Source organism: Eupeodes corollae, chromosome 3 (genome assembly GCF_945859685.1).
Source record: "Eupeodes corollae chromosome 3, idEupCoro1.1, whole genome shotgun sequence".
In the NCBI taxonomy this organism is placed as follows: domain Eukaryota; kingdom Metazoa; phylum Arthropoda; class Insecta; order Diptera; family Syrphidae; genus Eupeodes; species Eupeodes corollae.
In genome coordinates this window covers 32,244,071-32,255,894 of record NC_079149.1, presented here as the reverse complement: position 1 = coordinate 32,255,894, position 11,824 = coordinate 32,244,071, and the positions used below count along the sequence as shown (strand labels likewise).

At 30.8% G+C, this 11,824-nt stretch overlaps 1 protein-coding gene across 2 annotated transcripts in view; it reads left to right on the top strand.

Moving 5' to 3' along the window:
* Positions 1 to 3,195: 3,195 nt before the first annotated feature.
* Positions 3,196 to 11,824, top strand: part of LOC129949258 (aquaporin AQPAn.G-like) — a 75,208-nt gene continuing 66,579 nt past the window's right edge. The window contains exon 1 of one of the 2 annotated variants that reach the window (XM_056060596.1): positions 3,196 to 3,890. The gene's annotated coding sequence lies outside the window, so the exon portion shown is untranslated. The remainder of the gene's footprint in view (positions 3,891 to 11,824) is intronic. The other variant, XM_056060598.1, reaches the window with a different exon arrangement.

Genomic DNA, 11,824 nt, shown 5'->3' with positions numbered 1-11,824 from the left:
GTGGCTTTAATTTGAGCCCTTCATATTTTTCACACGGACAATTAAACGTGGAGTGGTATCAATTGCTCAAACCATCCAGTTAGTTTGTATTAACGAAAAATGGGATCTTACAAAATATTGTTCACTCTGTTGCGTTAAGGGATTGATATTATATCATATGGCGATATTTATATAATTTTAAAGAATTAATTTTATTAATTAAAACAAATTGTTCGGTAATTTGTTATTTTAATATTTTGTCACCGTTTACAGTGTTTTATATTTCTTCCACTTATGTGCCACATCGTTACACACTTAAAATAAGTTATTTATTGCTAGCAAAATATGGTTTAGAAATTTTTTATATGACAAAACAATGTTTGTCGGGTCAGCTAGTTAGAACTATAAAAACATCGTGCAAAAAAAGAAAAAAATATTAAAGAAAAAAAAACATTTTTTTATATTGTTCTCGCACTAAAGGGGTTATGAATACCCTTATAATGATTAAACACAGTGCGAGCAATTAGGAGAGGAGGATAGGATTAGAAATGAGAAACCGGTAAACATTGGTTTTGAATGTCTGCAAATTGTAATGATTGGGAAATATTGAGTCAGGTAAAGCATTCCACATTCGCGTATAGCGGCTAAAGAAAGAATCTCTGCCCTTAACAGTATGTAGACAGAGTAGGCTCAAAGGTAAACTAATGGGAATTTCTAGCAGTACGGGTATTACGGTTGAATTGTTTAAGGGGATGAATGCAACTGTTTATTTCGCTAGAGCATTGTTTATAAAAATAACGATAAAACAATGACAGGCATGAGACATTGCGCCGGTGTTCGAGAGAAGCAAATGTCTCGTAAAGAGAACGATTACCTATTATTTTTAGAGCTCTTCTTTCAATTCTATCTACAAGACTCAGGTAATTTTTTGGGCTCCAGCCCAAATATGAGAGATATACTCGAGTTTAGGATGAATAAAAGCTTTGTGAATTATAGCCAGATCAGAAGAGGTAAAAAACTTCTTGCATAGTCATCAACCCAATGGTGTAGGAGCTATTTTAGACAGAAAGACGGAAAAGTGGGACCTACTTTTTTTGATTTCTATATATACAATCGTAGGATCACGTTTTGATTAAAATCTCGGTTTTGAAATTTAAACGAATGCAAAACTTTTCATAATACGTTTATAGTATAGCAATGCCGCAATTAACTATTGCTGCAAGCAAATCAAATTAAATTCAGTTTACAAACAATTGTTTAAAATGTTATTTAAAAGGTTGAAGTTCCATGAAAACTCTTAGCCCATCACTGTATCGGAAATACCTTAAATAAAAATAAAAGCTTTATGCCAAATTATCTGGCTTTTATGCTTTTATCAACATTTGTTTTCTATATTTATTTTTCTTTCTCTATAATTACTAATAAATGTACCATATACATAAGAGTGAACCAATCGAAATAATGATTTTGAATAATCTTTAAAAATTTCGGATTTCTGTTTTAATTTGTAGTTTACTCTTTGTTTGGTTAGTTATTCAATAATATTTTAAAAAATAGTTGAATCAATTGAATATTTTTAATTTTTCAACAGTGTCAACTTAATGAAATAGTTAGATATTACTCGTGTTTTGTTGGAAAATCTATCAATAATATAGTAGGATTTTACACGAATAACAAAAACAATATCCATAGTATGAATAACACCGACAAAAGTTAAGGTAGAATCTTGCTACGGATCTGTTTTTGACATTTATACGAATGGATCTTGTGTGATTTCTTTCTCAAATATTGGTACGATTGATATTGCATTTGTATCCTGATGGCTGTGTTCGTTAAGTAGTTGAGGATTTGGAATCATGCGTTTTCCATTGGGGAAAAAAATCTATCTGTTTCTGTTGATATTATTTAGTTTTTTTTTTTAGTGAAAATGGGCTTATTTTACAAGAGCAAACAATTGAAAAGATAACTAAGTTTTGCTATGCTTCCGCCAAAGGTTTATCTTAGTTTAGATTAAATCAATCCTTGTGGTATTTCCACCGCATAAGAAGATTTAAAAATGATTAAGTTTGACAACACTTTTTAAAATGCAAATGGTGTTTCGATGTTTCTTATGAAGTACAAGTGAGATAGTTTGATTTGTGTTAAACAATGTTACCTACTCCATGTGCAATTTGTTTTTTAATTTGATTAAAACAAAACTATATTTTTGTACACAAACATCCAAATAAAATGACCATAATGCATTATCTGTAAAACTAACTCCTACAATCAGGTTTTTCTTCACAAATTTTGGCTCGACTCCGACACTCGACCGGAATCGAGTCGAATCTAGCTCATTTCAACTCGATTGAGGTATATAAATAATTGAGGCGAGCTTCAAGCTTGCTTCAACACCACATGTTAAAGTAGTAGTCTACGAACAAAACCCCTCCTTGAAGCAATTGTGAAATGAACTTTTTGTTAGGAATCTCAATTTCCAGATGGTTTCTTAACATTTCTTCTTGAAAATTTTCTTTTTTATTAGTTTTAGTTAGTTTTTTTTACTAAGTTTTATTTTAACTTTTGATTTTCACAAAACTTTCTCCTGTTTGTGTGTTTTTTTATTATTATTCTAACAGATCTTCTTTCAGTTGTACCATTTTTTAAATACAAAAATCTGGCTACTGCCGATGCGTTTTCTTGGTAATTTTTTACTTTACTATTTATAGAATACCAAAAAACACGGGTATTAATGAAAAATGTAAAATTGTTTTAAACATTATTTAGGACTAATTTATTATGAAGAACCACCCTAATCTATACACAACCTGCATAACCTTGGTATGTTTAAAAAGTAGGTGATTTGACTGATATATATTTTATTTACTGAGCAATACCAACATTTCTCTTAAATTTACTTTATTATAGCCAATGTTTAACTACCTGAAGTCAGATATCAAAATACTATATCTTAATCTTAACATTTGTTATCTATTGCGAAATATTATAGATTGCGCGCTCGATATTTGTAGATGCATGGAGAAAACACACCTACCAAACGTGGGACATAATTTCCAATCCCAATTAAGATTCTATGTTTGCCCTAACTAATGTCAAGTTTAACTTAATGTAGACAAGACACTAACTTAACTTGTTCTTACGTTCAACTTAACAACTCAGTCAGTCTTTTTCCTTACCCTGTTGAAAGCACTTTATCGTTTACCTGCCGTCGTTGAACAACGTCGTCGTCGCGTCGTCGTTGTTATTTCTCGCTGCTTGATTGATATTGATACATATGATCGCCCGTCGCCGCCGCCACTGATCCAATCGGAACTACCTAAATACAAATTGATTGATCAAATCGAATTATTCGCTTCATAAAATAAAAAGCGAACATAAAAAAGTACTTTTCCCTAAAAGCTAAAAGCTATACCTGCCTTAGCTAGGTTTTAATTTGTTTGTGAAGCTATCGCGGTTTTTTGTGACGGACAGGCCAAACGCGACCGGTTGTTGTCAAAATAACAATTCTGACTGCGTATCTCGCTCTTTCTCTATTTTTGTTTTAAGATTATTTTTGGTGAATTTAATTCTCTCCGGACTGAAACTGAGGGAATTTTTATGGATAAAGTATTGTTTTTTAATTTTATTTCGGACCACAGTCAGTAAAGTGCGTGGAAAGCTGTGATTTTGTTCCAATTTTGTGAAACAATTGAGATTTGAGAAACGCAAATAGATTAACTTTTTTAATTTGTTGTTTTTTTTTCGAAATTCAAATATCATAAAGCTTGAATATAGAACGATTATTCTTGGTGGAAGTTCTTTTTCCGGCAAAGAACCTTGAGTAAAATTTTCGAACTCAGTTCATTTCGGTTGAGTTTTGTGATCCGTATTGTGTAGTTGTGTTTTTATAGACGATCTAAAATCATCAACAGGTGAGCTTAGGCGAATTTCTTAGTGATTTATTTTTGTCCTCAACTGTAATAAGTTTGATAATTTTATTAGATTTTGTGTACCTAATAAACCTGTGGTTTTAATCAATTAGTTGTTTCGTTATTGTTGGTGACCGACTTCAGATTGAAAGCAACTTCAATAAACATTAAGTGATATTACATTTCAATGTAAACATTCATTAACTGGAATATGAATTGGGGTGTTCTTTGTTTTCAAATGTTATCAGTTGGAAATTCTTCTACTAAGCTATGTGTAAGATTATAGAAAATAGTGAAAGTTTACTGGTGATTTAGTTTCACAACATCAATTCAAAAATGTAATCTGTTTCTTGTTTTGGCCGACCGACGCGACGTCTTACATGCAGAAAGTTTATTTCCTTAATGACAGAAATTATCATTTAACAGAAATAAAGTTCAAATGTTCAAGCAGTAAAATTGATAAGCTCAGTGAATTCTGATCTTGACAGTATCTTAACATGAATGATATTTTTTAGAGGAATAAAATTAAAAAGTTGTTTTGTACTTTGTGGGATGATTATTATCTCTCACATCACTAACCGCCTTATTTTGGAATTATAATAATATTATTTTGGAAAAACAATAATAATCAAGATATATTGTTATATGTAAGGGCAACAAAATGTTTATTAATTCTGATTTAACAAGATCAGTGGATATACGGGCTTTAAAAGAAGATCTTTCGAGAAGACAAAAGTGTTTTCTTAAAATTTATTTAAATGCTGATATGGCTTTGACCGGTTATATATTTTTTAAAGTGGGTGATGTAAAATTCATACATAAGAATGCATTATTCATTTCTGAAGCAAATTAGTGTTGTTTTATTTTAATATGAGCTATAAAGAAGATGGAAGTTTTAACGGCTTACGAAATGGGTTCTTAAATTGGAATAAAATAAATATTTAATGAATGCACCAGAAATAAAAACCTTTTAATATAGAATATGCAACCAGTTTAAAAATGTCATAAAATTTCAAACGATTTGGAGTAGTTCTTGCTCTAATAAGAGGCTTCATTTTGAATTAAAAGAACGAGTATGTTTTAAGAGAAATAAATGGATGTTTAATTCGTTGCAATGGTATAACATTAATAACGGAAAACAAGACCAACTATAAATGGCCACCATATCCTTTTGACGAAATTTGAAAATACCAATTTGCACATGTGCTCGATAACTTCAAGAATTCTATGTTAAGGATCTGAAATTGATAGGACTTATCCTTCACCTGACCCAAAAGAAAAAAGCATAAAGCTTTTAAATCACGAGATCAATGAGTAACAAAATTAACCTTAGGAAACTTTTATAACTATCATTGGTCTTCATTATTGAAACCAACCATTGGACTTTTTTGACAGGTTGGTTATAGTTCTTATTGAAAATATCTGACATGATGATGGAATAAATCATTTGAGGCTCTTAACTTACGTTGATCATTGAAAGTTAAGCTGATAGATGCATTTTGCAAATAAAATGGAACGCTTTTAATGGAATAATTATATTCCTAAATGTGAAATCAACAATCAGCTGTTAATTGAAAACGATTTCAATGTTGAAGAATTAAAAATAAGCTAATAGAAAAGGTCGGGTTTTTAAAAATCTATTCTTTTAGTAAACAAATTCTACAGCTCATCAGCTTCAAATCGACTTCAAACATAACAAATTCGACTCTTTTATTCGTTTTAAAATCTCAAAACAAAATGTTCAATGATGAAAACCAATTAAATCTATATGACAGCCCCTTAAAGTACAAAAATTATGGGTTCTGCATAGAAGTTGTAAAAAGAATACAAATTAATACTTTACTATTGTTGTACAAATCAAATTTGATATTCTTCAACTAATTCTATGAAATGCTTTTGTTATTGTCAATTACCAACATTGTTGACCTATTGTGAATATTTTATATATACAGTATACAGTTTAATATCTCAGGTCTTCCATACAAAATTTTAGAACTTCAAAACTTAGGTCTTCGAGAACAAATTCCTCAGGTAGCTTCATTACTTCAAAGAGTTTACTAATCCAGACATTTCCACAAAAACAGGATTATTTTTATTTTTATTCCCATGTTCTTCAAAAAGGTGATCTGTTGATTTTTTTTAAGTTTTTGTAGATTTTCTAAATAGTTTTAATAAAAGGAACGACCCTCTCCTAGTCAAGGAAAGTAAAACAAACATCTACTAGACTTTCAATCACACCATGAAAATTTAAATTATTCCAAATATTAGTTGGAGCAACAATCCATTGCGAGCTAAGACCTAGTGACTTACAATTTTCAACTCTTCCTGTGAGCAAGTAATGTTGTCAGGAATGGAGGGGACCCACAGTTTTAAGCTGAATCCAAACGGATAATTAAAGAAAGCACTTTTCATGACAAGAATTATTCTTGGAGAATTTGTCAATTCCTCGCAAGAGGCAGTACTTATGAAAAAACTTTTAGATGGCACCGGCAGGAAGACCTCTGTCATAGTAGTCCTAAGCCCTAATCATTGCGCCACGATTACTAATTATTTACAATGGCATACAATTTTATCGATTAACTTTCAAAACACCGAATTTTTATTCAATTGATAAATTCTAATAATTATTTGAAAGTTAATCTTTGAAATTAGGGCAAGGTTAAAGCTTCTGCAAGAAAGGGTTGTATTTTTAATTTAAGCCATTATAAGTAGAAAATTGAAGAAGTTGCTCTTACGTTACGTAAGTTAGTTCTTAAATGACTTCAGAAAAGAATAATTGTCATCTGGAAAAAATGGCACCCTGTTTATGTCTTCTAGATTTATCAATTTTTCAAATGCTCATTTTCCATGACAAAAGGTACTTTTAATCAAATGCTACAATTAACTTATAAAGTTCCTAATAATTTTGGTATTAGGAGATTACAAACTTGTCATTTTATATAAGTTATTATTAAAGTTTATCGACATTAATAATATATTCGTGCATAAAGGCATATCACACGATTTTAAAAAATAAAAACACCTGTTTTCGACGCCACAAAAACCGACTGACGACAGCAGAAGGCTCGGCTGTATAAACAGTACTTACTTTTTAAAATAAATATATATTAAAGTTTATTTTTGAGTTGCTTAATACTATTAAATTTAATAAATACAGAAGATAAGATATCAGTATGTCATGTCAGTCAAAATTTGTTCTTCTTTAAATTTTGTAGTACATAAATTAAAAGATGAACAGAGAACAGAAAAATAAATAAAATGTGTTTGTTGATGAAATTATTTGCAAAAGCAAATTTTGATTAAAACGTAGGTGTATCGCTACAATTTTGAGTGACGAGCAAAAGCAATAAATTTAATACATATGTAAGATTAAAAATTAAGTTATTCTTTTTTTTATTAAAATTAAATAAATACAAAATATATACATGAAAGCTTTAAATACACAAACCTACATACATTAAGTATTTACCTAATTTTTTTTGGAGAATTTCTTAACTAAGTTAACAGCGAAATAACTGCAAATAATACTACAATGTCCTTAAGGTAACAAAAGTGTCTAGTCATTTGTGAAAAATGTGTGTAACACTTCGTCAGTTCCTACGTTTGTTTTCAATGATACTCCTTTTATAAGCTCGATTGATAAAGTCAATTTGCTTGCAGTAATAGTTTGATGTATATTTGATCCTGGCAATAAGTGACACGATTCCTCCTGCAGCCGAAAGTGGGATGCATCTTCCTTCGCACTCGTTCAGCTGATAGAGTAATTAAAAATCTTGATATTTACAAATTCGATGGCCTGTATATTATTCGCGTTCATTTTCTGAAGATTTGTTCTTCAACGCTTTCCTGTTCTACAGCCTGTCCCTAAATGCTCCTTCTCCTCTTACTATCGTCCAATTGCACTTACGTCCCTTCTTTCCAAGGTCATGAAAACGCTGATTAATTTTAACTTAAGAAATATCTTAAACAATGAAATCTTCTTATTGAACGGCTTTCGTAGCAATAGATCTGGTGATCTCATGGTTTATCTCACCGAAGAGTGGAACAAATCTTTTTACATCGTTTTGAAGAGAGTAAGATTATTGCACTTAATATTTCAAAGACATTTGATAGAGTTTGGCATCAAGCTCTCTTATCGAAAATGCGTGCTTTTGGTATTGATGAAGCTCTTCTTTTTTTGGGCTAGAAATTATCTTTTGGACCATTTAATTCAAGAAGTATTGTACAGTTTCAAATGTGATATCCAAAAAACAAACGCTGGTGTGTCCCAGGGCTCCGTTTTGTCTCCGACTCTCTTTCTTATTTTTATAAATGATCTTCTTTTCTGAAACTTTTAAATCAGAAAACTTTTTCGCTTATGGCAGTACCCTCAGCTTTTCATATTTGTTTAAAAATTCTCATCCTTCTTCTGCGGATGTGGACTGCCAAGGGCAGCATATTATAAGCTATTGTCTCAAAAGCTTAACCCTAGACCAATGCACATGGATGGTACTTGCATCGAGGAAGACTGAACAGCTTTTATTTCTAGGCATGCAAATCCGATGGAAGAAACTTTTTAACCCTTATGATCTGGCTATAATTCAAAAAGATTTGTTTCGTGCAAAACTCGAGAATTATTCTCATATTTGGGATGATGTCCTAAGAAGGTATGCTTGAGTCTTTTGGATAGAATCGAGAAAAGAGCTCTAAAAATGATAGGATATCGTTGTCTTACCAAGACATTTCCTTCTCTTCAACATCGCCGAATTTAATAGATATTACAATAGGTGTTGTACTTCCGGGCCGGAAAGTCTTCGAATCCACACCCACAGGACAGCGCAGTAAAGGAAGACCGCGGATCAGGACGCGCACACAAGTGGAAAGTGACCTCACCCACCTTGGAGCACTAAACTGGAGATATCTAGCTAGGGACCGAGCTAGATGGAGAAGTTTGTTAGGTGAGGCCCTAGTTCACATAGGACTGTAGCGCCCGCCACCTTAAGTAAGTAGGTAAGTAAGTTGTACTTTTCAATAATGGTTTGGTTCGAGCAACGCAACAAACAATCAATTTATTGCAGGAAACTTTTGGTGAGCACATTATTTCGTGTCTTGGGCCTGTGGAGTAACCTACAACAACTTGCGATTTAACACCGCTGGAATATTTTTGTGGGGTTATGTGAAGTCACTTCTCTAGTCAGTTAAATCCGCGATGATTGAGACTTTACTTACTTTCTTACTTAAGTTGGCGCTACAGTCCAGGGCGGACCTTGGCCTCAACCAACATGCGTCTGCAGCCAGCTCGGTCCCTAGCTAGCTGTCTCCAGTTTCGTTCGCCAAGTTGGTTGAGGTCTTCACCTACCTGCGTGCACCACCTGAGTCGCGGTTTTCTTCTACTGTGCCGTCCCTCGGGATTGGATTCGAAAACCTTCCGGGCTGGAGGGTTGATGCACATTAGCTCTGCATGACCCAGCCATCTAAGCCATTGGATTTGAATCAGCCTCGGTGGTCACTTTCCCGAAATCATCTTTAAAACATAATGCAAATTTTTATATGCCTAGTCATAAAATTAAATTATATGGGTTTTATTTCTTCTTGAAAACCACACGTTAAAAAAATAACACCGTTTGTTTGAGAGGTCTACGAGAAACTATGTCATTTAAAGTTTGGAAATCGATTTATATCAAACATTTTTTATTTAAAACCTCAACGTTATTTTGTTATTATTGATTATTATCCACAAAAATTAAAAAATATATAAATCCTTATTTTGAAAGCATAATTGATCATAATTTACCTATTAATAAATTAGCTATTTGGTTCTTTCAAGACAATACTCATACTTTAAAAGTTAATTAACTTTGATCTGTGCTTATAAACTGTCCTTTTTTCATTTCCCCTAATCAGAAGAAAGGACTCTTGAATTTTAATTTTATAGACTAAACAAAATGGCTATCGAACCTAGACGATTTTCCTGTGCCTTTGTTCTGGACGAATTAACTTTGTGTGTCATAGCCTATTACCAATGGATTTTTGATAACCCCAAGTTGTAAAAATAATATAAACTTTAAGATTAGAAATATATGCAAATGTAAAATAACTTTTTCTAATCACTGTTGTTTAAATAACGAAAATATTTTGTTTTTTTTTACTTACAACAGAGGGATGGTTTCCAATATGAATTTTTATTTGTATATTTAAAAAGAGTGTTTTTTGTTTAGTAGACAAATCAAAAAATGTTATCTTTAAAAGCTGCAGCCAAACAAAAAGTGGGTTACTCCAAATCAAACACTTCTTAAAGTATTAACCTAGATCATAATTAAATTGAGCTAATGGCAGTTATTTTGTTTGTTATTAATTTTAAAATAAATTCAGTTTGCTTCAAAATATTTTTTTCTTGTGGACTTAAACTCCCAAAGAATGAAAATATTATTGTTTCAGGTATTGATTCTCAAGTCTTCTGAAAAAAATTTTAAAATTAGTTTTAATTCATTCATAAATCAAATGATGTCCTTTCTGTTAGGATTTCAAAATCCTGTTTGCTTCGATAGTTTTTTCTAATATTTCTTAACTTTTTTTATTTTTCAAGAAAACCTTTCATTTATAATATTTTATTTTTGTATGCCTAAGTTACTAAAGGTACATGTTTTAATGTAAGTTTTTGAACTAATAAAAAAACTTCTTTTTGTATGCTCATTGTCCATTAATCAAAAATAACCTTTTTTAATCTGTAAAGGATTAATAAAAGTAAAAAGCATTAACCAACAAATAATAAAATTAATTGGAAAGATTCCAAAGTTAATTTTGTCGGTGCATCGTTTCCGTTTTTGTGTTTTTTCTTCCGAAAAACCAAATACAAAAATTAATATATACAAATACATTTAATATGGAAAAAATTAATGTGAATAAATTAAATGCTAAATTCATTCCAATAATTCACACACAAAAATATAAAAAAAAATTTAATTTTCGTCACGAATTTTAAAAACTTTGTCCTCCAAATCAAAGTCCATAATATTTTTACCTCGAAGTTCATTGAGCATATTATTTTTAGAAACCATTAAAAAATATGAACAAATTAATACAAAGAAAGCTTAAACAAAAATATTTGTTTTTATTGACAATGATCCATAAATGTAGTCGAATTGGTAAATTGACTTTGAACGAAATACGCCAAAAATTCAATCAATATACGAAATGAATAAGTTTTTGATTATTAATATTTCATACTTATCACGTTATCATTATGGAATGCTTCTTTTGTATTACAAAGCTATTAGCCATATGCGTATAATGTAGACGACGTTAATAAAAGCGACTATAGGTATTTATGCTTTTATGTACATAATTGTTTAAATAAAAGAAAAAACTTTGTTTCAATATTTGTTTAACATGGATCCATTGTTTGAAAATATTTATATATCTTTAGAAAATTCCTCAAAACACTTGTTTGCTTATTACTTAGAGAAGCGTTTGGGACAAACGTCAAGTGTTGCCATTGCGCTATAGTTCTAGCTTAAGGTGAAGAAGAAATCAATTTAAACAATATTCTTTTTAAAATAACAGCGAAAAAAGGAAATCGGGGCTGGTTTAAGCATTTCAAATTCTTGAGGTGCGGTTGAGAAAGAATTTGTTATACTTTACAGTGGGTCTGAAATAGATATACTAATTTTATTCTGGAAATTTGAGTATTGCGGCATTTAAATTTATTTATTTCTTCAAATGTTGACTTACCAAAATTTGTATAATTTGAAATAAGGTCTAACCTAATTGCATTTTTGGCATTTTATTGCATTTTTTAATGTATGCAAACTAATAAAATCCAAGATCTAAAATCTATAGTTGCAAAGTATTTTTAAAAGCTGGAAATACAGTTTGCAAAAGTTGGTCACCAATTTTATTATTTTTGAAACCATTAAAGGCTAACGGACCGGATAAAAAAACGCAAATTTAAATTTTAA